Source organism: Pantherophis guttatus, chromosome 7, assembly GCF_059756535.1.
Source record: "Pantherophis guttatus breed Tessera chromosome 7, ASM5975653v1, whole genome shotgun sequence".
NCBI classification, from domain to species: domain Eukaryota; kingdom Metazoa; phylum Chordata; class Lepidosauria; order Squamata; family Colubridae; genus Pantherophis; species Pantherophis guttatus.
The window spans coordinates 20,471,865-20,499,097 of NC_142069.1; the positions used below are offsets into that span (position 1 = coordinate 20,471,865).

General features: G+C 38.2%; 1 protein-coding gene across 3 annotated transcripts in view; it reads left to right on the forward strand.

Annotated features, from left to right (window-relative positions):
* Positions 1–1,728: 1,728 nt before the first annotated feature.
* Positions 1,729–27,233, forward strand: part of CHRM2 (cholinergic receptor muscarinic 2) — a 193,819-nt gene continuing 168,314 nt past the window's right edge. For 2 of the 3 annotated variants that reach the window (XM_034403775.3, XM_034403777.3), the window contains exons 1-2: positions 1,729–1,908; positions 2,693–2,876. The gene's annotated coding sequence lies outside the window, so the exon portion shown is untranslated. Of the gene's footprint in view, positions 1,909–2,038; positions 2,131–2,692; positions 2,877–27,233 lie in introns of those variants that run through there. The other variant, XM_034403776.3, reaches the window with a different exon arrangement.

Consider the following 27,233-nt stretch of genomic DNA (forward strand, 5'->3'; position numbering starts at 1 on the left):
TAAAGCAGGTCTTTGCATCGTGTTTAATCCCACCGGAGATGTTTGTAAATTTTCAACCAATTTTAGGCAACTTTTGTTTAGACCTCAGAGAGATGCAGTTAATTGCTAATTATTAATTTTTAAGCATGTTTCATAAAACCAAACGAGTCTAAATGCAAAGCTGCTCTGAAAATTAGATGCAACAGTCAATCCTTCAGGTATTCAGTTTTCAGTATGGAATTTTCCAGTGCTGGGTATCAGCTGTACACGAGCCACAGAATCATAGAATTTTAGAGTTGGAAGCCATTAGAAGGAACTTCTCATCCAACCCTCTGCAATTAAACAATCCATGCATGGTGGCTGCCTAGCCTTTTCTGAAAAACCTGGCGTGAGAGAGAGAGAGAGAGAGAGACCACAACCATCTTAGGTAGACTATGCTGTTACTGTATAAATCTTACCATCCCAATTATTTCCCTCCAGTTTTAAATGACCTCTTGTTAGTTGCTTGTGATCTAGTTATCTAGTCTTTCCAGTCATGTTAGATATCCAGATGGAATTTTTGGGGCATTGAAGTGTAGGAAGTTAGCACCTACCCCTTTCCTAGAGGAATGAAATATTTTGGGAAATATTAAAAAGGCAGATTATGTTTCCCTGGATGGAGGAGAAGCATGTTTTAAAGACGAAGCAGCTCCCATCTTCCTGCCCCCACCCTTTGTCAATGGGCCAGAGGCAGAAACTCAAGCTTTGTCAATGGACCATCATCTGCAACACAACAGGACCCATTTAGCAACAGAAACTAACACAATAGGACCCATCTAGCAACAGAAACTAACACAATAGGACCCATCTAGCAACAGAAACTTATCATTTGGCACCTGGGAAGATTACATCAGCCAGCAAGGCTAGCTAAGACCCCCATCCCCAGGGAGTCTGACAACCAATCAGGATACTCTTTCTGGACCCCAGGAAGTTCAAAGCCAGAGAGGACATAAAACCCAGGGACTCACTGCGTCTCGGCCTCTTTTTCTGTTCAGGAACTCAAACCATGTGATCCTGTCCACCATTAAACCATCTTTCCAAGCAGTCTCCATGTTTCTAGTGTCTTTTCCCCCACTTGGAGCTGAACCCAGAAGGATATTTCTTCCTACAGAAGTCTCCACACTTTTAGACCGTGTCTGCATTCAGAAGTCTTCTGTTATTTACAGTGTTTGTTGGCTGGGAATGATAGCTCTGTTGGAGACATTGACAAATCAGGTTGGAATGATTGGCAATGAAGTGCTTTGCAAAGTGTTTTGTCTTTTTCTTTTTCTAAAAAAAATGAGGGTTCTGAAAATTGCGCACTACAGCCAGTTGCTGCTTTTACTGAATATACACTGACTATAACTTCCTGGGCATTGTCATTCAAGCAATATAAATGGCACAGCCAGACTTGCAGATGGGTTTGATTTTATTATTTTTTTCCAAAAGTAAATTCTGCCCATATTGCATTCAAGTAGTCCCAGGTCAATGGGTCCAACATTGCAGCCCTGCCTGTTTTGACTCCCGCTCCCCACAAAAAACCTCCCTGGGATTTGTGGCTGAGACTCTTAAGAGAGCAGATTTTTTTTGTTTTGTTTTTTTTAACGGGGATGGCTTCCAATCAGCAGCTCCGGACGTTGCCATTGGAGGAGAAACGGCTAATCCGGTCCGAGGGAAAGAAAATGCCAAAGCTCGCCCGCGCTCCCCTGTGCGCCTTCTCCACCCCTTTTCTGCAAGGCTCTGCGAACGCCGCGGCGGGCGCGCGGGGGAAACGGTGGCGGAGCAGAGCCAGCCAGTAGAGTTGCCACCGCCGCCGCGCTGCCCAGCAAATCAAACTCCCATGCAAAGAAGGAGATCCGCTCGATCCACTCGATCCACTCACCTCCTGGGCGCTCGCTCTCTCCCACGAAGGTGGTTGGCAACGCGGCTTCTTTTGGTGGGGAACTTTGGGGAAGGGCGCGCAGCGTTGATTTAGCTCTTGGTTTAATGATGCTGCTGCCACCTAAGACGCCTCTTGATGGTTGGGGCTGGTTTGCTTGAAATGTTCTAATCTAAGCCTTCCCTGGCCAGATCTCTTTGGAATGGGGAGGTTAAGCTCTTCGAAGATCGGGCTCTTAATTCGGAGCAAGAACGGTATGGAAAGGAGGGGGAAAAAATGCGAGGGCGCGCGAGAGAGAGATGCCAGGGGAGGAAAAAACACCCAGCAAGGGCACAGTGGTCCTCTTGGCCACGGGCTTTTTGCCCCGGGTTTAGGTGCCCCTTTAGGCGAACCGGTAGGTCGGGCTCTGTCCGAGGTTTGCAAACCGGGCGAGTCGAGGCGAAAGGCTTCGAAGCGAATCGGCGAAGGACGCGCTGCCAGTTCCGCGGGCGAAACGGGTTCTTGCTTTAAGGCTCCAGCGAGAGGATTAGTCCCGGGTAGAGCAGGGATGCAAATTTCTGAGAAAGGTGTTGGTTGGTGAGGATTAGGGTCCCCCCTTTATTTTTTTTTTCTCTCCTACTCAAGGGAATCAGGCTGAGCATTAGGTTTTAGCGATGTATCCAATTGCTTCAGAAATTTACTCTGGTCACAGATACACAAGATAGTAGCTTGGGATTTGCTCTTCCCATCTTCATCTCCACCGTGAACTAATGTGCCCTTTTTTTATCCCATTTCTCCTTCCTTTCCCCGCCCCCTCCCTCCTCTTCTTTTGGAAAGATATGGAAGATCAAGATACGGACCTTACTCCTGGATTCTGACTCCTGGGCAGTCTGCTTTCCTTACTCGGCAGTCTTGGTTTCCAAGTCCTCCAGACTCACCGTTTGCCAAAAAAAAATAATAAAATCAGAAAAAAAGTGTGCAGGAGGAAAGAAAAATGAAACTTTTGGGAACAAGATTACAGGTAGGAAATTCTTCTTCTTCTTGATTTTCTCTTTTGCCATAATATGGTAGGTATATTTCATTGGATGGTTGGAGATTTTTGGAAAGGTTCTTTTTATTTGAGGGGCGGGGGTGTCTTTCTGTTTTCAAATCGATGAGGACCAGAAGACTGACTTTACATATATCTCCTGTTTCAATTATAGGACTGAAACAGGAACATGATGTGAAAAACCCATGTGTCTCTCTACTCCCTTTTCTTGGCAGTTTTGAGACTTCTTGAAATTATCCTTAATGAAAATAGGGTGAAAGAAAGAGGGTTCTTGCAGCAGCTTAAAAACTTAAAGATTTATTGTAGCATGTATTTTGTGGATTAGAGTTCACTTTGTCAGAATTAAAACAACAACAAAGACAGGACTCATTAAAAAAAAAAAGATGACGTACACATCCAAGGATGAATAGAAAGATTAGAGGGCCTAAAATGGTAATGAAGGAAAGGTTGGAGCACAAATTGCCAGAAAAGTACAAAACTCAATCCTGATGATATGAAATGCTTAATGCGTGAATGGTAGTATCTAAACCCCAGATACACATACTTGGAGATAAATGCATTTGAGTGAGATTTGCTTTCAAACAGGTCCAGTTTAAGGACTGGACCTGTTAAAAGGACTTCATTTTGATCCAAAGGTGCAGAATTTGGTGTTCTTTTGAGTAGCACAATATAGTGGAAGAGCATGCATTTAGTTCTAAAATTCCTATAGTCAATCACCAGAATTGTAACATGCGAGATTTGTAAGATTGACATAAACAGCAGGAATGGAAAAGATCCCTTCTTTCCTGAAAATTCACCTTCAGGTCCTTGAAAAAGTACATGGATCTTTGACGGATATCACATCCTCATTAGAAATTTAGGATGTATGGTAGGATTTAGAAGTAAACTTGGAGATTATCTAGGTGCCCAATGCAGGAATCCACATCTCAAACAGGTTGCTATCTGGCTTTTATTTAAACAGCTCAGTGAAAGGGTGACTATCACCCCACAAAACGTCTTTTCGATTGTTGAACAGAACAGAAATTGTTGGTAATCCTAACCTCTGCATGATGACACTTCTTATACTAGAAGGCAGACATCAGTTGTCTTCCTCATCTTTTTCAGAGTAAATATTCCCATTTGTATTTCCATTTGTCCTCCATTTTTCTTTCTAAACTCTTTTCTTATCTTGGCTGGTCTTCTCTTGAGAAGATTGATGCATTCCAGTTTTTGGTGTCCTTCTTAAAATGCCGTGTCTAGAACTGGATGCAGTATTCCAGATGTGGTCTGATAAACAAGAATCCAGAACTGGGTGCAGTATTCTAGATGTGGTCTGATAAACAAGAATCCAGAACTGGACGCAATATTCTAGATGTGGTCTGATAAACAAGAATCCAGAATTTGATGCAATATTCTAGACGTGGTCTGATAAACAAGAATGGAGAAGAACGGTGACTATAACCTAGTGCTCTTTGGATCCATCAGCTTTGATGGAATTTGTAGGACAGCTGATGGGGCACATTCTGAAATAATTTTTCACATATATTCACACTGGGTAAGCAGAATATAATGTAAGATTGAGTGTCTACAGTAATACACGTTTTCTTTAAAAAAATAAATAAATTGACAGCCATGTTTTCTAAATGATATGGTTGCTTTGTTTTGTTGTCCTGCTCCTTTTATAGCCTTTCTGTTTACAATACCCTTTTAAAAAATATTCCCTGTTGAATTTCCCTATAAAGAAAACATCGAACTGAGTGTTGTTGTTTTTTTTAAAAAAGCAGCAATGGAGATAAAGAGGAGATAACTTATGCAAGGAGAGAAGGAACCCAGCAATGTGTGATTTGCAAAGGCCAGCAAGATCTAGGCTGCTATATAAATGATCTTGTGCTTGCAGGTATGGATAAATACTTTGCGATGAGTATGGTTGATGGATCACACAAATGCAGCTCATTGTGGTGTCCAGTACTTGCACGTATTTAAAAACTTAAGTGTGCCATCATTAGACATGGATTGCATTTTAATTCCTATCAATCCATGTTGGAATGTTGTAACATGTAATAATTAATTGTTGGCATCCAACTAGATTTGGGGAGTAATTAACAGGTGGTGCCATCCCACGTTCCTTACCTTAAAAGTATAAAATTAGTAAAGGAACAAAGAGATCTTCATAATAGGTTGGAAAAGTTATTGAATTGCATCTGTTAACTGGTTGCAAAAAAGCAGCAGCAGCAAAGGAAATTGCAATTAAGAGATGGTAAATATATTTGAGACTTAGTTGTAGTAGTAAATTGCTCTTAAACTGGGCTTAATTCTGGTGAGGGCATGATCCAGATTGTTTTCTTGCTACAATATAGGAGTGGTTTACTCTTCCTTTCTTCCAGAATGTTCTTTCCAACTTTCTAGCTTAGCTGAGAGTTCCTGGCGTCTCCCATACAAGTACAAAACAGACTGTTATTGCATAGTTGTTGGTCCTTCCTTCCTTCCTTCCTTCCTTCCTTCCTTCCTTTCTTTCTTTCTTTCTTTCTTTCTTTCTTTCTTTCTTTCTTTCTTTCTTTCTTTCTTTCTTGATGAATCACTCCCATCCAAGGACATGACTGAGATTTTTAAGTCCTGTGAATTGAGGAATGTGTTATTTTTCTTCCTTGACCTCACTATCCTAATTTCATTCCCCCTGCAGTTTTCAGTACTGATTGTTTAAATAGAAATTGTACACCAAAGATTCCTTGCTGAAACCTGTAGGAAGCAAAGAGTGTGGGTTATCTTTAGATGTGAGTTGCTTACAAACCTCCCAGTAGCTACTCGAGAGTAAAGGAATGATTAGGACCCGCAATCTTTCAGTCGGTGAAGAAGAGTCATTTTAGGACATATCATTGAATACATAGCAGGAGAAAAGAGGTGTAGGATTAAGCAGCTCATTAGAGCAATATGACATGTTCCAAATTTCACTTGGTTTAACTTCAGGTTTCACTTGCATGATAAGGAAAATACATATATTTCTGAATTCTTGCAAGTACTAGATGCTAAATTATTTGCTATGCTGGGTAGCCGGATAAATTTTCCTTTTCCTTTATTTAAAAAAAGGAATTAAAAGCAATTTTTGAGCCCAGGGTGTAATTTGATTCCACCATGTACATAACATTGAGATTATTTAAAGATAACTGATGAAACCCTCAATTTCTAATTTTGTCTCCTTTAACAGATCATGGGGAAGTAGGGCTACTTTTGATGAAAATAGTTTTTATCCTTTGGTATGAAATAACCATTACCATGATCTTAAGTGACATTTGGGGAAAATTAAAACTGACTCAAGCAAGGATTTAAAACCAGTGTACTGTTTACCAGCAAATTGGTCAGCAGGTCTGCATAGCAATAGAACGGAGAACAAAACTGGGATGTGAGTTTATGTCTTGCTTTCAACAATTAAGAGAGTGTGCAATCAGCATATGTGCGTGTGAGAGCAGGAGAGACAGAAAAGACGATATCTTCAAGCTGCACAACTGATCTGTCCTTCATAGCAGACAGATTGGGATGAAGAGATCACACCAAATATTCCAGCATGTATCTGATGATAATAATAGAGATGGGCCGGGGTGAAATCTAAAATTTGTTACTATCGGTTCTGTGTGTGTGGCTTGGGGGGGGGGGGAATGTGACTGGGTAGGCATGGCCAACTTTTTTTTTTTTTTTACTTTCAAAAGCATTTTTTTCTACAGCCTCTTCAGCCGAAGAGGTTGCAGAAAAAAATGTTTTTAGGAGCCTCTGATGATCAGGCAACTCAGCTGGGATCGCCAGAGGCTTTTAAAGGCATTTTTTTTCCTCCTACCTCTTCGGCTGAAGAGGTTGCAGAAAAAAATGCTTTTAGAAGCCTCTGATGATCCCAGCTGAGCCGCGCGATCATCAGAGGCTTTTTTTTTTACTTTTAAAAGCATTTTTTCAGCTGAAGAAGTTGTAGAAAAAATGGTTTTAAAAGTAAAAAAAACAGCCTCTGATGATCGTGTGGCTCAGCTGGGCTTGGGAGCGGGGCGCAGGAATTTTTGCTACCGGTTCTCTGAACCACCCGCCGCCATCGCTACCGGATCAGGCGATCCGGTCTGAACCGGGAGCATTTCACCCGTGAGATGGGCCATATCTCAGGACAGAGGCCATGCTGTGCCTCTGTCCTGAGTTCAAGTCCTAGCATCTACAGCATCAAATGAGTATCAAGGGCTCTGGCAAACGCTTCCAGCAGAGGACATGCAACTTGCTGCTAGATAGTTGGCAAACTAACTAAACTGAAGAAAAAAATTGATCTGGTTAAAAAAAAAACATTTCTGACACAATTTACAGGTTAGTAAAGGAGAGCTCGTCAGCTTCTGCATTTAGATACCTCAGACAACCTTATACAGATCAAACGGCAGGTAATAGTGGAAGACACTGAGATTTGTGGCCAAATGTTTCCTCACAACTTGGTTTATGGTTCCTTGTCTGCTCTTTTGTATTTGATTTTTGGCCCTTGTTTTTGCTATTTAGTCTGTTGTGTCAAGAAAGATCCTGTTCGGCTAAAAAAAGGCTTTGCAGAATTCATGGGATGGAAAATCTGAGACAAATGAACACTTCTTCTCACTACAGCTTGCGGCAGATTCTTGAAGGGTTCCCAAGGTAGTTCTCAACTTCAGTGGCTGCTGTTTTTTTTTTGCTTTAATTTATATGCCGCCCTTCTCTGGAGACTCAGGGCGGCTTACAATGCGTTAAGCAATAGCCTTCATACTTTTGTATATTTATACAAAGTCAGCTTATTGCCCCCACAAACTGGGTCCTCATTTCACCTACCTTAGAAAGGATGGAAGGCTGAGTCAACCTTGAGCCTGGTGGGATTTGAACTTGCAGTAATTGTAAGCAGCAGATATTAATAACAGTGCATTAGTCCACTGTGCTACCAAGGCTCTGTTGATGTTCTTCTGCTCTCACCATTCTCTTAAATAGCGCTACGAAATTCTCTACTATCCTGCCCTGAACAGTGGCCAACATTTCATGTCCCCCAAAATTTCTGTCAGAAAAAATATTGTGTGTCCTGCTTCATGTCTGTAACCAACCAATCAATCAGCAGCAACAGTGGCGGCAACAACAATAACAAAAACCTTTAGTTTATTTTTGTGGTAGTTTTTTGGGGGGGGAAACATCTTGTTCCAAATGCCAAAAGATCCCTCTGTTCTCTGTGTTGGAGGAAGGAGTGGCTGATTCCTTAAATAATAATAGTAATAAAGAAAACACTTCAACTTAGCAAACAAGTTTTATTTATCCATTGTTCATCATCAGGAAGGCTGATTCCCATTAAGATGCTTCTGGGGTTCTGGTGGGGGGTTACCTTCAAACTAAATACTGCTTGGAACTCCCACATGTTTTATTTGCGTAATGGGGTGTGAGCTTGCAGTAAATCAGAGATGTACTCACTTGAAGACTAATTAATCAGCATCCCACTATAGTGAAACAATGTTTCTTGGAAGCTACCATGCTGAAGAAAGTGAGTTCTCAAGACAGAGGAGAACTTTATAGGTGAAGAAAGTAGGTTTACAGTCCCTCTCGCATCATCCAAGCTTCGTCTGCTGTATGGTGAATGTTTTTTTGCTTGTTTCTCTTCTGCTTGTTTTCCTTTGGTTTCTGAAACTCACCCCGTCTGAAGATAATAATCTGTGCATGATAATATTTTTTCATTGGGAAGGCTTCAAACTGCCCCCAATATTGTTTCCTGCAAGTGCTGGAAAGTTGGTATGATAAGAAGCAGATATAAATGAGCATATTGGCTAGACTTTGCACCCATAGACTAATGAACATTCATAAGCTTTGCAAGTGGGTATGCAAACTGCTGTTAACAATCTTGCATAGGGGAACAGCTGGGTGCAAATTATTACAAAGAATAAGTCCCCTTTTTCAAAAGCAACGAATTTACTCATGAGTTTATAGAACTTTGGAAAAAAATCATGGATACAGCTGATAGATAGATAGATAGATAGATAGATAGATAGATAGATAGATAGATAGATAGATATAGATAGAATTCTTTATTGGCCAAGGAATTTGTCTTTGGTGCATATGCTCTCAGTGTACATGCATATGATCTCGTTGATAAACAAAGATAAAGAATCTTTCCAAATTAAGTTAACTCCAGGAGGATCTGAGAAGATCCTCAGATTAATCTCAAATCCTAGAATTTCTTATTGGTGTCCATTCCAAATATTAACCAGGTCTGGTTAGCCTTTTCAAGACAAGCCAAGGTCATTGCATAACCAGAGTTTAGACGCAGAATATGAAAGACATGCAGAAATGAGACAGCATTCATGAAAGGAACTTACTAATTCAAGTAACTAAAAAAATACTAATTCAGTATACAACAAGCCATCCCCCAGTTTGGAAGTCTGCAGACATAATGAACTACGCATCTATAATTTTGAGTCAGCAAAAGTCAACGTGATCGTAATTTCGAGAACTGCAATCCAAGATATACCAGGTTGGTTCTCTAGTCAAATAATATTTCCCCTTTTCAACTATCTTTAGGAAAAGCTCAACAAATATGGCTTTCTGTTAGAGGAGTTTGACAAGTAGTGTCTACAAAAAAATGTTGCATTATAGCTCTGCGCACTACAACAGCTCTGTTACATAAGATTCCAGACAGCCACTCAAGTTAGGCAGTTCACCCTCAATCTTCCAGTTTTCTGTGTTTTTCCTTCCCCAGTTCCATATCTGCGGTTGCAAGTTCAGATTGGAATGATTTGCTGATAAATTTCCTTATCCTTATTTTTCATAATGTTTCTGCAAATCTCAGGAGTGCTAAACGTGCTCCTTATTGTTTCTTGGTGTTCCACTAGTAGATTCAGTGTTGTCCTGCTGACATAGAGGCATTTGCTTGATGTTAAAGAAAGCAATAATTTATAGAGGAACTCAGATACTTCTTCGTTCAGTTATTAATCTATGTATCTCATGATCTTTGTCGCCATAGATCTCAATCTAATTTTCCATGGTGGTTGCCACAGCTTCTGTTCTTTCTGATGTCTAGCTTTAACTGTAGTCTGCTCCTCAGTTACACTGACACCTCTGTTCAATCCTGAACCTTGACTTTTTGCATTCCTAATTCTTCTCCAGGTTGAAGCTCCAATTTGTAAAAGTCTAAAGAAACTGATTCTAGGACACTTGGCAGATACATTTTGAATTTAAATGTTCAATATCTTTTTTTGCAAAGCTATTAAGCCATTCTTTATAGAAAATTACTAAACCTGTAACTTATTGTGAATATACTTCTAAGTTATTCAAGTGTGCTACAGAATTAGTTCCAGGTTTTGGGAGATTCTTGGACAAGATGGTCTCCAGCTAACCTCATTTCATCCTTGCTGCATTCACCTGTTTGCTTTGCTTTTCCTTCTGGGATCAGAATGTACTATAAAAGTTGTTTACTTGGATAAGATAATTGAAAGAGCAGAAACAATAAGGAGAAGGAGCAACAGAAATCCTATTTCCAAAGTATGGCAGTTGGTTCTTCACTAGTGCATGAACTTTGGCAGGCATTTAATGATGCTAAGTCTTTCTTCTACATTTTAGAACTGGGATGGGAAACCTATGGCCCCAGTATTGATAATTGTTGTCATAATTCCAAAAATTGATGGCGGTCGGATAGTCAAGTTGGGTTGTCTCTGTGTAAGATGAAAGCAGTATAGCGGCATTACACTCTGGTTTCTCTTCAGATCATAGAAATATTTTACCTTTCCAGTTCCTGGTATTTTGATGTAAGTCCTTCTCCTTTTCCAGGTTCTGTGGGATGTAAACCTGTGCAAAAGGGTTAGAACTGGTGACATGTTGATCCAGGGGTGAAATCTACTTACCTTCCCAACCAGTTCAGAAGTGCACGCACAGACCCTCTGCACATGCGCAAACCCTTCTGTGCATGTGCAGAGGGTAAAAAACAGGTTTCTTCCAGGAAGTAATGACAACCGGGAGGGTGGGCAGAGCCTAGCACCGCCATCGCTACCAGTTCTCCGAACCACCAGCCACCATCGCTACCGGTTCAGCCGAACCGGTCTGAACTGAGAGCATTTCATCCCTGTATTGATCTCAAGTTGGTTTTGTCATTCTTACAAAAGCAGTAAGGTGCTGCAGAACCCGCCAATCCATTTTTCAGCAAGAAACTCTCTAAAGTTTCAGTGCAAACCTTAAAGTAGACATAACATAGTGGAAGATTAATAATAATATTAATAATAATGTAAATAAAAACAACAACAACAACAACAACAACAACATCAGATGCCTACAAAAAAGATCTACCCATATTTGTATTTACCTCTTTCCTTTTCAGCCGAAAAATGAGCCCCTAGTACAGTGATGGTGAACCTTTTTGGCACAGAGTGCCAAAAAGGGAGTGTGCGCCAGGGAAGGGGTACCAAACCTTGAAAAGTGCACTCATCAGGGCCACAACCAGGAAGAAGAGCTGCCTAGGGGACATGCACACACCAGATAAGGTACTTCCCGTTTCCGGCGTGCGCATGCATGTCAGCAAGCAAGTCTTCCAGTTACTGCCGCTTATGTACATGCGCCGATCAACTGGCCAGTGTGCATGCTCATGCTGCAAAATGGAAGACCAGCTCTTCCAGTTTCCAGCACTGCTGCATGCACAAAGGCCAGCTGGTCATCGTATGCGCATGTGCACCAGAAACCCGGAAGAGGAATGGGCGATGCCATGCGTGCCAGGCGACATGGTGCCACATGCCACTTGAGGCACATATACCATAGGTTCTCCATCACGGCCCTAGTCATTAATTGTGTGTCCCTCGATTCAGAAGGTACATTTTCCCATCTATTGCCTGCCTAACTGTCGGTCTGTGTTTAGTTCTCCTATGGATGCTGCTCCTTGCTCAAGAGAGCTAGGAGAAAACATTTGGGGTTTTATAGGCATTTGACTCCATTTTACACCATGTGTGTCTTAGTGAAAATTGCTTGGCTTCCTCCTTGTTTTTTCTCATCAGCAGGTGGAGAAGAAAAAGTCTCTTGGGATGACGCAGCATTGTGGTTGGGCTTTCTAGCTGCCGCTGATGTATTTGCAGTTGCTTTCGGACTAGCTGGCTTCTAGGGCTGTTTATGTATTTTTAATATTTTAATGCTGTGTGCTGCTCCAAGTGCCATTTGGCAGAGAAGACAGATTATAAATATCCAAAATAAATTAGTGTCTAGAGTGCAATAGCTAAAAATGTGACTTGTGGTCTGATCCTGGAAATCTTTAATTCAAACTATACTTCATTCACAAACTTGGCCTCTTAGCTTTAGTTCTTTTTCTCCTTTTCTTTTTAATGTTGGGAAGCTTGACTTTCTGTATACAAAGGTGCTGTGTAGCTTACTGAGATAAGATTTTGAATGTTTGTTTGTGATAAATAAATTGCCCATTGAGACAAAAATTGTCCCAGTCCTAGAGAATATATAGTTTAAACTGTTGAGTTCTTGATGTTCTTTAAACTGGATTGTTTTCCTGCCCACATTTCATTATCAGGCAAGGTAACATCATCATTATGTGTTTACTGCCAGAAAACTCCGGTCTCCCATGCACTGATGATGTTATCTAGCCTGGTAATGAAATGGCTGCAGGAAAGCAAGCCAAAGTTGAAGGGCATGAAGTAATCAATGAATTGTTCAAATGTTAAAGGCCTGGAGACTAAACCATATGAAGAACAGCTGCAGGTTTTGGGTTTGGCTAGTCTAAAGAAATGAAGAATTAGGGATGACACGATAGCAGTATTTCAGTATTTGTGGGGCTGCCACGAAGAAGAAGGGGTCAAATTATTCTCCAAAGCACCAGTGGGCAGGACAAGAAATAATGGTTGGAAACTAATCAAAGAGAGAAACAACCTTGAATTAAGGAGAAACTTCCTAACAGTGAGGACAATTAACCAGTGGAACAGCTGGCCTTCAGAAGTTGTGAATGCTTGATCACTGGAGGTTTTTAAAAAGAGCCTGAACGGCCATTTGTCTGAGATGGTATAGGTTCTCCTGCTTGAGCAGGGGGCTAGACTAGAAGACCTCCAAGGTCCCTTCCAGATTCTATTCTATTCTATTCTATTCTATTCTATTCTATTCTATTCTATTCTATTCTATTCTATTCTATTCTATTCTATTCTATTCTATTCTATCCTATCCCATCCCATCCCATCCCATCCTATTCTATTCTATTGTTTGTTTGTTTGTTTATTGGATTTATATACCGCCGTACTCCCGAAGGACTCAGGGCAGTGAACAGCCACAGAATAAAACACATAAATACAAAAATTTAAAATAGAATAAAAACGAATTAAATAATTTGGCTGAGACAAATTTAAAATACCCAATAATTTAAAAACAAATTAAAATTTACATTTAAAAGGGGAAAAGATTTAGGCCAGGCCAGCTTGATGAGATAAGAAAGTCTTGAGCACGCGACGGAAGGTGCGCAGATCCGGGATCCTCCGTATCTCCGGGGGGAGCTCATTCCAGATTGTAGGTGCCCCCACAGAGAAGGCTCTCCCCCTAGGGGCCGCCAGTTGACATTGTTTGGCCGACGGCACCCGGAGGAGCCCCTCTCTATGGGAGGGAGCCCCTCTCTATGGGAGAGGGGCTCTATTCTATTCTATTCTATTCTATTCTATTCTATTCTATTCTATTCTATTCTATTCTATTCTATTCTATTCTATTCCATTCCATTCCGTTCCATTCCACTCCATTCCATTCCATTCCATTCTAAATGCATAACCAAGGTATCCATCTTTTCCTGGAATGGAAAGTGAATGTGGCTTTGGCAGGTTCCTAGCTACATTCTCAAACATGGTAGCTGGGGCCATGATATGAACAACATTTCATTTGCATTTATATTTAATTAAAACTAAACATAGATCGTGTGATAGATCTCCTATTATGCATGCAATATTTTTTTGGGATGTTGAAAATGACAATTTAGCAACCACTCTGTATCTTTGGAAGCCATAGCAAGATTTTGGATGTCACTAATGGTCTTGCGGGTTTTTGGCTGTGTATCTGATACATAACCTCAAAAAAAAAAAAGGTCTGTCTGACCGTCTTTCTCTAGCATCTCTATATATTTATATGTGTATATAGAAATAAACATATATAGAAATAAACACACATACCGTATGTACACTTGTATACAGTACATAAATAGACTTTTATAATATTTTAGAAAATTTAATCAGTGAGTTCTATGTGTTATAAACCGCTGGTTAATTTAACCTATGCTTATGTGTAAATAAGAAATAATTATAAAACAAGAAAAATTTGTATTTAGACTACATGCATGTGTGACACAGATTTCAATTTAAGAAGGAAGATTTGTGCATGAAAATAAGAGAAGAGATTGCTTCCTGTAAGATGTTGCTTGCCATCAACAAGATTTAGAAGTACTCCTGTTTAAAAAATGTAAAAATATATACTGCCTGATTTATGAAGGCCATATTGTATTTTTTTTTTTTTAAAAAAAATCTGATTGACTTAAACATTTTGTGTGACTGGCTTAATCTAGAATACATGGCAAAATAAGTCTATGCTATCTCTAATTTTAGACTATAAAGCTCCAAACCTGTATAGGCTTTCCTTGGGAATAAGTCACTGGGACCTGTCAAAAGTTGACATCATATGATTGTAGTGATAAGCACATTTATACTCAACTAAATTCAACTGAGTTAAGTAATTGTGCTTTGCATAGGAGATGAAATATGTTTCTTTCCATTTTTTTAGTTTTCCAAAGAAGATTCATTTCATTTCATAGTGAGAGCTTCTGCACCGGAGACAAATTCCTTGTGTGTTCAATCACACTTGGCCAATAAAAAATTCTATTCTATTCTATTCTATTCTGTTCTGTTCTGTTCTGTTCTGTTCTATTCTATTCTATTCTATTCTATTCTATTCTATTCTATTCTATTCTATTCTATTCTATTTTTGTAGTCTAGTTGTTGTTTTCTTCTAGGAAGTCTGAATAATATTCCTAATTTCTCTACATATTTCTTTAGTCCATTCTTTTTAAATTTGAGAAGTGTGTTGATGTGTTTGGGAACAAAAGGTCACTTAACAAAATAGGATTGCATTTCCTCTAATGGAGACAATGTGGGAATGAATGGCAGAACTAGGGAAAATTTCATTTCATTTCATTGCGAGAGCTCCTGCACCAGAGACAAATTCCTTGAGTGTTCAATCACACTTGGCCAATAAAAAATTCTATTCTATTCTATTCTATTCTATTCTATTCTATTCTATTCTATTCTATTCTATTCTATTCTATTCTATTCTAGTCGAAGTCTAGTCTAGTCTAGTCTAGTCTAGTCTAGTCTAGTCTAGTCTAGTCTAGTTTTTGTTTTCTTCTAGGAAGTCTGAATAATATTCCTAATTTCTCTACATATTTCTTTAGCCCATTCTTTTTAAATTTGAGAAGTGTGTTGATGTGTTTTGGGAACAAAAGGTCACTTAACAAAATAGGATTGCATTTCCTCTAATGGAGACAATGCAGGAATGGAAGGCAGAACTAGGGAAAATCTGTTTCGCCAGCCCTAAGATATTGTGCTTTTGTATCTGATGAATTATATTGTCTCTGAACCATGTATCTTTACCCATAAAATACCTATCCCCTTTTAGTAAAATGTGTACAGGTAATCCTCACTTACTGACCCCTTGTTCAAGGACTGTTCAAATGTATCATGGCGCTGAAAAAGGAGATTTACAGCTGGTCCTCAAAGTTGTGGCCGCTGCAGCCTCTCTGCACTCAGGTGGTTGTGATTTGGGCACTTGGCAATCAGTGCACTTTTATGAGGGTTACACTGCCCTGTGGTCTTGGGATCACCATTTGTGAGCATTCTAGCCAGTTTCTGACAAGCAAAGTCAATGAGGAAGCCTTTAGGAACTCGCAAATTGAGGCATTGAGTGATTTGCTTAACAAGTGCAGCCAGAACTGAAATCATAAGGTGGGAGGGTCATGTCACACTTCACTTAACCACTGCTGCTTAGTGAAGGAGTTGCTGGTCCCATTTGTAGATGTGAAGACTACTTGCATGGAACAGACAGTTTGGCTGATCCTACAAGGATGTTCCAATACCCATAAATAAATATTATATAACATTGCATCTACTCACCGCATCCCACTGGGACGATTTTTCCATGCTGCCTAATAGAATCCATTCTCAGTCTGAGGTGTTTTGAGGTGTTTGAAATAGGCTCAGTCTAATCCAATATCAGCTCATCAATCAATACCAGAATGAGGTTTTACAATGAATTCTTCATTCCTTATGCTTCCTTTGAGTTTGTGCATCGGTTTGTGAGGACCTGAGACCTTTTGAATAGCAATAGCATTTAGACTTATATACCACTTTGCAGTGCTTTACAGCCCTCTCTAAGCAGTTTACAGAATCAGCATATTGCCCCCAACAATCTGGGTTCTCATTTTACCAACCTCAGAAGGGTGGAAGGCTGAGTCAACCTTTGAGGTGGGATTTGAATTGCCAAATTGCAGGCAGCCGGCAGGCAGCAGAAGTAGCCTGCAGTACTGCACTCTAACTACTGCGCCACCATGAAATTGAAGAAAATGTAGAAAGTCATTCCAATATATCTCCCTTGTTACTAATGTCAGGAAGTATTTGTTTGATCATCAATTATAGATAAGATGCAGCTTTTTCCTCTCATCTATGCAGGGTGGATTTGATTTAAATCGAGTCGATTTAAATCATGATTTAAACCATGATTTAAACCATGATAGATAAGATGCAGCTTTTTCCTCTCATCTATGCAGGGTGGATTTGATTTAAATCGAGTCGATTTAAATCATGATTTAAACCATGATTTAAATCACTAGTAAAAAGACTTGATTTAAATCAACTCGATTTAAATCATAATTTTTAAAGAGCAACTGTCATCTCTGCTACTCCTTTGACCCGCTGTTGACTCACCGATAGTCCCAGTGTTGCAGAATATACAGCCTTGTACTATATAACTAAGCTCCATTTCATGTTGAATAAACTAAATTATTTATGTATCTTAAATAGAAAACTATCTTACGACAGATTTTTACCCCAAGTTTTTTATTAAAATAAATTCAATAAAAATCAAAAAAATCTGATTTAAATAAAAAAATCCGATTTAAATTTAAAAAATCTGATTTTTTTGATTTTTTTAAAAAAATCATTGATTTTTATCCACCCTGCATCTATGCCATTTCTTACCACCCCCATCTACTCCACTTGGAACACAAAGAAACTGTACCTATCCAGACTCCAGTAATAGATTTATAGCAGTGTTTTTCATATTTTCTGGGGAATTCTGGAAGTTGAACGTCTTAAAGTTTCCAAGTATGAAAAACAGTAGTTTATATAATGAACTTGAAACCATAATATAATTTGTTTAGTTTTGGTTTGGGTTTATATGTAAATGTGACCTACTCATGTAAACCAAAATTCATGGCGTAAGAGATGTGACACAAGCTTACTCTATGGCTTACTGATGGCTTACTCTATGAAGCAATTCAGTAGATGTTTAGGACTTATTCTTAAATTTATTTTAGGTTTGTTTGTTTGTTTTAATATAAACATTCCATCTTCCCTTAAACAGTGTGTCATCTAGATGCAAATATCTCTGTGCAATAACCATCAAAATTTACAACAGTATTTATTACATTGATATTAATTCTCTGATTTTACAGTTGTAATATTGAACATAGTAAACTTATTTATTTTTCCTTCTTAACATATCTTCTAATAAGAATCTTATAATAATATTAAACAAAACCCTAATAATCATAATAACAATCATCATATTGTTTACATCTCTATCTTATGATATTTTCTACTCTTCTTTAATCTCCTTCTTTTATTACCAACATCCACTTTTATTCTCTAACCATTGATAAAATAATTCCCATATTGTATAATATTCCATTCGTTCTTTCTCCATAATTGCAAGTGTTAATCTGTTCATTTCTGCACTTTCTAATATTTTCCTCATCACCTTCTCATCAGTAGGGATCTCTTCACTTTTCCAATTTTGTGCAAATACAATTCTAGCTGCAGTTAATTTAGTTTTGTTAACTGAATTTCTTTTTAAAATTAATACCTCTTCCTTTAATGTTTGCTCTGAAAAATGCTAATTTACTGAATATGAAATATAAGCCTCTTCTTTCTTTATTTGTGAATGGCTTACTTATCATTTTGAGAAGGTGAATTTACTTCTGTTTATTTATCTATTTAGCCTTTGTTGAAAATACTTTTAATGTGGAGGAAGGAGAAGGAATGATAGTGAACTCCTTTAGGTCATGCATGACTTGGGCTATGCTTATTGTCTATGGCAGTGATGGCTAATCTTTTTGCCATCGCGTGCCAAAAGTGGAGGGAATGCGGGTGTGTGTGTCATGTGTGTGTATGCCCACACCCATAATTCAATGCCCCCCCATGTCCTGCCCCCTGCACATGCACGTGTGACCCCCCCAGCACTCAAAAACGTTACCGGTAGGCCCGTTTTTTGCCCTCCCCAGGCTCCAGAGGCTTTCTTGGAGCCTGGGGAGGGCGAAAACGGCCTTCCCCACCCCCCTGGAGGCCATCCAGAGGCCAGAAATGGCCCGTTTCCTGATTTCCGGTGGGACCGGAAGGCCTGAAAATCAGTTGGCCGGCACGCACATGCATGCTGGAGCTGAGCTAGGGCAACACTTGCGTGCCCACAGATATGGCTCCGTGTGCCACCTGTGGCACGCATGCCATAGGTTCGCCATCACGGGTCTATGGGATTGTACAATAAAAACATCTCCAAGAAATGCTACTGTTCTGATAAACAGCCCCAAATAAAGAGGCCAGCTAGGAATCATCTTGCTAAATCAGATCTAGATTCAACTAGCCAGCATTTCCTTTAACATGGTGATCCACCAAAAGGCATCTAGGAAGCCTACAAATCTGCAGTTGACCCAACTTTCTGGGGTTTTGAACTTGCTTTCACACATTTTTGAACCAAAACTACCATGTTTATATAGAACAAGTTTATATTTTTGAGGCAAGGACATTTTTCAAAATATAATATAGACAAATTGAATAAAACTATAGTACAGTGAAAGGTTGAAATTGTGTAAAATAGTTGGTGTACCATTTTAATACATCAATGTAAACAATTAATTTGGAATACCCCCCACCCCAACCATCTTGGCTACAGCAAAGAGCTGTTTTGCATTCTTTGTCAGCCCTAAGTGTGAATGTGCAGGGAATGTGCAGGGAACTTGAAAGCCCCACCCCCCCCATTCCCTGTTTACACACACACACACACACACACACACACACACACACACACACCATATATCACAGAACTTAACTCTGGTTGAGATATATCTTGGTAATTATTTGAAGCAGTTACATGATTGTAACCAAACTTTGATTAGTAAAGAATGGCACTTATTTTCTATAAAACAGAAAAGGAAAATTTTGCTGGTTGTGGGCTAAATTGAACATTTTTGGGGGAAAGATCAAATGCCTCACATTAAGGAGATGTGATAGGAATCTTTTATTTATTTGAGGGGGAGATATTTTAAAAATCCTATGAAGCCCATTCTGCAACAATTATGCATTTCATGCCTCCAGATAGACTAAACCTTGTTGCTGATTTTAAGCAGTAAATGTAATGGATGTTCTGGAGATCTAAAAAGGAAGTTTGGGTGTTCGTGAAACCCGGGACCATAAAAAGTCTACTCTTGTAATAGCCACATGCCTTGTCAGTGTTGTCCTGATATACTTTTGGCTATAACTCAGAAGCAAACCTGAAACAATCATGCATTCAAGGAAACAGCGAGAACAACAGAAGATGGCAGGAATGCTTATGAGCACACATTGGACTTTACGGTATAATAGATGAAAAACATAGATCAGCGTAGACTCACAGGTTAACCCAGCTATGTGAATGAAGACAAAAGATTCTAGATTGATGGTGATGATGTAAATCCATCTCCTCCTCCTTTAATTTTGCGAACCGTATTATTTTTGCATAAAATATGATGCACATATCCATTAAGACTAATAGCAACAACGTTTAAAGCATCTTTCCTTATAGCTTCTGACTATATTATTAAAATTATCAGCAGTTAATCATTCTTACATGACTGTTGCTTTTCAGTAGATTTGACCATCAAGTTCTTTTTTTATACTTCTCAGACTCATTCCTTCCCCCCCCAAATTTGTCTCTTATACCACTAAATGAGTGTCCTTTTGTGCTGCTGAATTAATCCCAAACATTGCAATGTCACTCAGACCACCAGTGTATCTTAATTGTTATTGATACTGTGACCTATATATGCAATATTCTACCTTTTTCTCAGTGTGTGCTGTTGCCATAGAAATCTGTTATGGGAGATGTGGAAAACTGGGTCTTTAATGCATCACTAAGCCCCTGCCCCCTACATCCATGCCTTCTATAAATATTTTCTTTTGATAAGGGAATAAAAAAAAAGAAGGACTTGAAGCATTGTTTTAATAGAGGTAAGTTGAAATGTCCCAGAAGAGTTGTTTTTTTTTTAAAGTGTCTATTCTTCCTTTATTTTTTTAAAAAAACTTTTTGCCTCTACCTTGAAACAAAAGACCACTTTCCAATATATTTTCGAACCACTTTCTGAAATCTGAACGTAGAATGCAACAGGACTGCTAACATGGTTGTGTCTATAACGGTAATAGAAATGAAGCGAAATGTAAATACTTAGCAAAAAAAAAAAAGCTATTTTATGCTGTTGTTCAATACTAATTAATAATTACTTTTATTTATAATAAAAGTATTTATTTATAATAAATTTTATTTATAAATATAATGAAATCTTCCCCCTTTTTCATGGGGCCATCTAGAATGGAGATTCTCAAAAGGCTAATTTCTGCTCAGCTTTAATTCTTGTGCACGTCCATGTTTATATGTTCTATGAGTTTGCTTTCCTCAGAATTTTTTTTTTTTTTCTCCCTGCTAAATGACAGTAGAGAAATGTGGTTGTTTAAATTGGGATAGCTGCTATTTGGTGTTTTTTGCTCAAAAGGTCAATTAGCAAATTTACCACATGGTTAATATTTTTAGAAGAGACATACAATCATCCTGGGAGGGGACACGAATGAAGGACTCATTTGGCCTTTGAGTTACGTATCATAAGTCACAGTCTGGAAAAGTGGGAGGTAGGAGAACAATCAGATTAGTATGACATGACTTAACTACAGTTAATATGATTCTTCGTGATTTTTTAAAAATCTTATTACAATTCAAATTACAATTTAGTAGTCACTGTTAGAGAGTCCTTGGGAGGCCAAACTTTAAGGTTTTGTTTCCTGGGTCTTCTCACTCTGAATCTTCTAGTTGTGCCCACCAGGTTGTAGTGAGCGCATATGTATGTTTATTAAGTTCAGTCGGTGATTTTTATTAATTTTTTTTTGTGAAGAAAAAATAAATAAAAGTTAGACTTTGGTTTTGCTGATTAGAAAGATTTGATGTTACAGGAATGGCTCATTGTATATTAATCTGTAAAAGCAAAAAGTTGAGGCTGGAGCGTGTTTATCCAGAGGAAGAATTGATGAAAAAATTTTTTAGAGTGTGCCGAGATGGACAAATTAGCAAAAGAACTTAAAGAAAAGGAAGATACGGAATACTATGTAATATGGAACAAATGGTACAACTGGCTGGAGATTAGAAATAGTGAACAATAACGAAAGGGGAGAAATCATAAATGTAAAATGTTTATAGAACAATGTATAAAATGTATAAAATTAATATCATGAATGTTAGGAATTATAGTGTAAATAAGAGATAATGGGACAAGAAGGAAATGAATAGTATAAGGGGAATTGGGGGAAAATGTAAATATTAGAAGATTACCGTTACGAAACAGTTGTAAAAAGGGAACATATATTATGTGTTTTGTGTTTTGTGTTTGTTATATTGTGTTGTGTTATAAATAATTTTTTTTTTAAAAAAGAAGAATTGGAAGTCAATGCCCCCTTCCTTTTTTTTCTCTTTCCCCTTGTATCTCATACCCCCTTTTCCTGGCCTCCTTTCTTCTATTATTCCTTTATTATTTATATAATAAATAATAAAATTCCTTTATTATTTATATAATAAAATAAAACCTCAATAAAGTTCCATCAGTGATGATCCGGAGTTTAACAGGAGTTGAACCAGGCAAAATGAGAGAGAAGGAGAGAGAGAGAGAGAAAGAGAGGGAGGGAGGGAGGGAGGGAGGGAGGGGGAGAGGAAGATACAAGGAGTTTGGCTTGGAAAAGGGCAAGGCAGAGGAAAATCCCGAATAAGAGGACAATTCTGATTCAAAATACATATTCTGATTGCATGGAGTGGATAAGGCAAATGCTATCTTGGCACAAGAAAAGATCCCTACAGTATAAAGAACGGTGATGAAAACAATGAAGAGGCAGAAGAAAAGACCTTATTAAGGAATGAAAAATGATATGATAAATAGGAGACTCTTGATCTAGCAGTGAGACATGATGCAAGAATGTATGCACAGCAACCTTTTCTGACATGCTTATTCCGTTGGGTTGGATTATAAATTCCACTAGACTTGTCTTGCTTGACCAATGATCAGGAATTCTGGAAGAACACTATATTAGGGAAGTCTGGTTTAGATGCATAGAGGAAAATATGTGTTCACGTGAAAAATGGTACATGCACTAGAACAAAGTTCTAGGGGAACGAAGTAACGTAGGGGACTTGAGGCAAAAACATATGAAGAACGGTTGCAGGAACTGGGTATGTCTAGTTTAATGAAAAGAAGGACTAGGGGACACATGATAGCAGTGTTCCATTATTTCAGGGGTTGCCACAAAGAAGAGGGAGTCAAACTATTCTTCAAGGCACCTGAGGGTAGAACAAGAAGCAATGGGTGGAAACTAATCGAGAGAAGCAATTTAGAACTAAGGAGAAATTTCCTGACAGTTAGAACAATTAATAAGCGGAACAACTTGCCTGCAGAAGTTGTAAATGCTCCAACACTGGAAATTTATAAGATGTTGGATAACCATTTTTCTGAAGTGGTGTAGGGTTTCCTGCCTGGGCAGGGGGTTGGACTAGAAGACCTCCAAGGTCCCTTCCAACTCTCTTATTCTATTCTATTCTATTCTATTCTATTCTATTCTATTCTATTCTATTCTATTCTATTCTATTCTATTCTATTCTATTCTAAAGTAATTGTGAAAGTGATGTAAGTATTTTTCTCAATTATTTTTTGATCATATTGGTAAAAATCTAAGTACAACCAGACTTTTTTGGTTATTCTATTGCCGAGTAGAGGTCCAAAGAATTTAACACTGCCGTTTGATGTAAAATGTGTGGAAAACATTCCAAGCTAGCTGACTAGTTGACTTACCTTTGGAGCCTTTAATCACAACAACTGGTATTTTACTTGCTATCTTGTACTGATGCTCTCAAGTGTCTGACCCTTGTCAGACTCCATGCAGACATTACAAAACTTTGGCACACCTCTGGCAAATCTTTGGGCTGTCACCACCAACTGATTCCCATCCTTTAAGAGCAATGAACTAAAGGGAATGTATTAAATGCCACTTTACTAGTCTTTGGAATGCTTTGCAAATATTCTTGTACACAAACGGGTTCTGCAAAAATGCTAAGCAGACCGTATGTTTTGGTTTTCAAATATAAAAATAAGAATAACATGTGGGCTTAATCCATAGCTGTTGGAAATCTGAAGCAACTCTCTGAAATACACAAATAAGTTTCAGGATCTGCTTGCTTTTTGAACCATCAGAAATATTCAGACTTTGGGAAATGAGCTCTCACTCATCTCAATGCATCACTATGTTCGCCACCCAGTAATATTATCCCTTTTCTTTACTTTGTAAGCGTGTAGTGATAAATGTAGAAACCAAGGCATTACCTAAAATGTCATAAAGAGTGGATTTGCATCAGTGTGATGTACTGAAGATGAATATACTTCCAAGTATTAGACACGCTAGCTTGTGATGAGCACAATGAAGATCTAATTTATCTGGGTAGTGCACCAGATTGAGAACACTATGCAGAGAGGACAGAGTCTTTTAAGGCAAAATTTGGATACTCCTGTCCATGAAGCAGAAGTACATCCTAGTTGTTTGCTGTTGATGATTTTGGCTAGATCATAACTGAGAAGAATGTACTTGTTCTTCCTGAGCACCTGCCCATTTAATAAAATAAGAAACCCTCTGGACAAGATAAACCTAGAAAGAAGCTGTTACTGTATATGAAAATGACCGATAACTGAGATAATACTGGAGGTTATATATTCCCATTATGGCTACTGGTCACTGATAGCTTTAGGTCAATTAATTTTCTGCTCCTTTCTTTGGAATGCAATGAGAACTGGACCAAGGCATTGCAATGGCCTTGAAAAAGGCATTGCTGAATTGCCGTAACACAAGGGAACATTGCTGTCTTATAAGCTGTTACTGTTACCCATTACTGTTTGACCACAAATACAAGTCTAAGGACCTTAATGCAATTCCAAATCTCAACCAACAAATGCTCTGTCTTACACATTGGCAAAAGGAATCAGAACACAAAATACAAGGACACGACCTTATAGATGACCCTCACTCTGTCAAGGACCTTGGACTACTCATATCAAATGATCTAAATGCCAAAGCCCACTGTAACAACATCGCCAAAAAGGCATTAAGGGTTGTAAACATAATCTTGTGTAGCTTCTTCTCCGGCAATATTACACTACTAACCAGAGCATACAAAACATTTGCTAGACCAATTCTCAAATACAGCTCATCTGTCTGGAACCCACACTGCATATCGGACATTAATACAATTGAACATGTCCAGAAATATTTCACAAGAAGAGTCCTCCACTCATCTGCTCTCAACAAAATACCTTATGCCACCAGACTTGAAATTTTGGGCTTAGAAAATTTAGAAGTATGCTACCTTCGGTATGACCTAAACATAGCTCATAAAACCATCTGCTACAATGTCCTACCTGTCAATGACTACTTCAGCTTCAACCAAAACAATACATGAGTGCACAATAGATACAAACTTAAAGTGAACTCGCTCCAAACTCAATTGCAGAAAATATGACTTCAGCAACAGAGTGGTCAAAGCCTGGAATGCACTACCTGACTCTGTGGTTTCATCCCCAAACCCCCAAAATTTTAACCTAAGACTGTCCACTGTTGACCTCACCCCATTCCTAAGAGGTCTGTAAGGGGGTGCATAAGAGCATCAGCGTGCCTACCATCCCTGTCCTAATGTTCCCTTTAATTGTATTCATTTTATGTATTCAATTCATGCTTATACTTATATATATTATTTAATACATATTCGACAAATGAATAACTAAATAACTAAATAACTGACTAAATAAATAACTAAATAACTAAATGACTAAATGACTAAATGACTAAATAAATAAATAAATAAATAAATAAATAAATAAATAAATAAATAAATAATAATGCTCTGTTGTGTTACTTCTCCTAAGCTTTTTTCTGCATGCTGAGTGGCTAAAACCTCTTCCATTAATGAAAAGAGTCATTGGGCTTCTTAGGAAGTAGGAAGACTAGAGAATGCACCAGGTTCAAGCAGAAAGAGACACATATGCAGAACTAGAGTGGGAAGAATTTGGGAAAGAGGTTGAAGTACCCCAAAATATAGGCAGAAAAGCAGAAGGCATCTCAGTCTTGACAGGTTCATTGCTTTTATAAGTCTTTCTCATATCTCTTGTAATGTGGACTCATCTCTGGCACATTTCTTGTTTGTTCCTTTATCTTGAGGGTTAGTAGAATGTGAAACATCTAAAAAAAAATCATGGAGACAAACAATTTTGAAAAATTACAAATGTAGTATAAAATTATAACAGCAGTATCAAGAGGTGGTACTGGGATGACATTATTAGCTAACATGGTCTCAATTCACACATTTCCATGTAATTCCTAAGAGGTAAGTTTGTTAATAATATTTCCAATCACAATAAAATCCTGAACCGTGAAGGCAACTGGTTGTCTTTGATTGTCCAAGAAGATCTTTCATCTACAGTATGAATTATGAATATGATTTTTTTCACTGATTATCTATTATCTATTTTTCTCATTAAATCACTATTTATTCTAACTGTGGTTTGTTAAACAAGCTACCATGTCAGCATTTAAACTCATTATGATTTGCAGACTATAATGGCTGGATTTACATATTTAAGCCAACACCCAAACCAGACATAAATCAGTATAACTTATCATGATGTCAGAATCCAGCCATTTTGTGAAAAAATAATTACAGTACAGTTTATGCTAGATTATTTTTATCATTATTCACTTGAGAGTTCTCCAAGTTTTGCCTCATTCAGAATGGGCCTAAGGCTCATGTTAGATGAGCAAATATGTAAAGAGACTTCATAGAATATTTAAACAAGCACATAGGACAAAATTTATTGCAGTGTGCTTATAGAGCAATAACTTCCTTTCCTTGATAGTGTCTTGGGTGTCTTCCAGATATTTCAAATAATAACCACCAGCCATTTCAAAATTTTAAGTCTTGCCTGCCTTGTTAGTAGGAAGCACGAACAAGCATGCTCTGGTTTGCAGTTTGTTATTTACCTGGAAAGGTATGAGAGTCCAGTAACAGTTCCTTAAAATTCGGAGGTACTGTGACATGTACGGAAGTGTTTCTGTTGCACAAAAATCCCAAAGCTGTAAGTGAAGCTTTTCAGTGTCATTTCAAGCTGAATTAAGAATTCTCTTGGAGAATGGATTGCATCTGTAGGTATATGGTATCATTTTGAAAAGCTCCTTAAGAAGCTATATATTTAACCAAGAGCTGTCATGGAAACAGGATAACAAAACACAAATACCTCCTAGGATATCTTGAGGATTTTTTTTTTTAAAGAGTTAGAGTCAGGCGTTCTTCCAATTTCAAACCACGAATGATTATTTTTTAGGAACAGGTCTATTTGTGACCTTGACATGTCTGTTTCAAGGTGAAAGCCAATTTAGCTGTTTATCTTAATAATGAATACCATCCAATATAATGAAGTATTATAATTGTTAAACTATGGTTTCAAGCAGATTGAACAAGCTATGCTAGTGTTTCACAACATCACTATGTCATTACGTATTATGTCCTATCTCATAATGTTTATTTTTCAATTATTTAGAAGTTTGGAAGCTTTTGCAACATCTGTAAAAATTTCTGCTTATCCAGAATTAGTTCTGCTTTCATAGCTGAAAAGCTTTTGCTTTACCCTTGTTGAAAAGCTTTTGCTTTTCTTCTGTGACAGTATAATAGGTTTTTTTTCCTCTTTGCTGGTTTTATATCCTTCAGTGATATTTCATTTTTACCTTTCTAAATTGCATGCAGTTC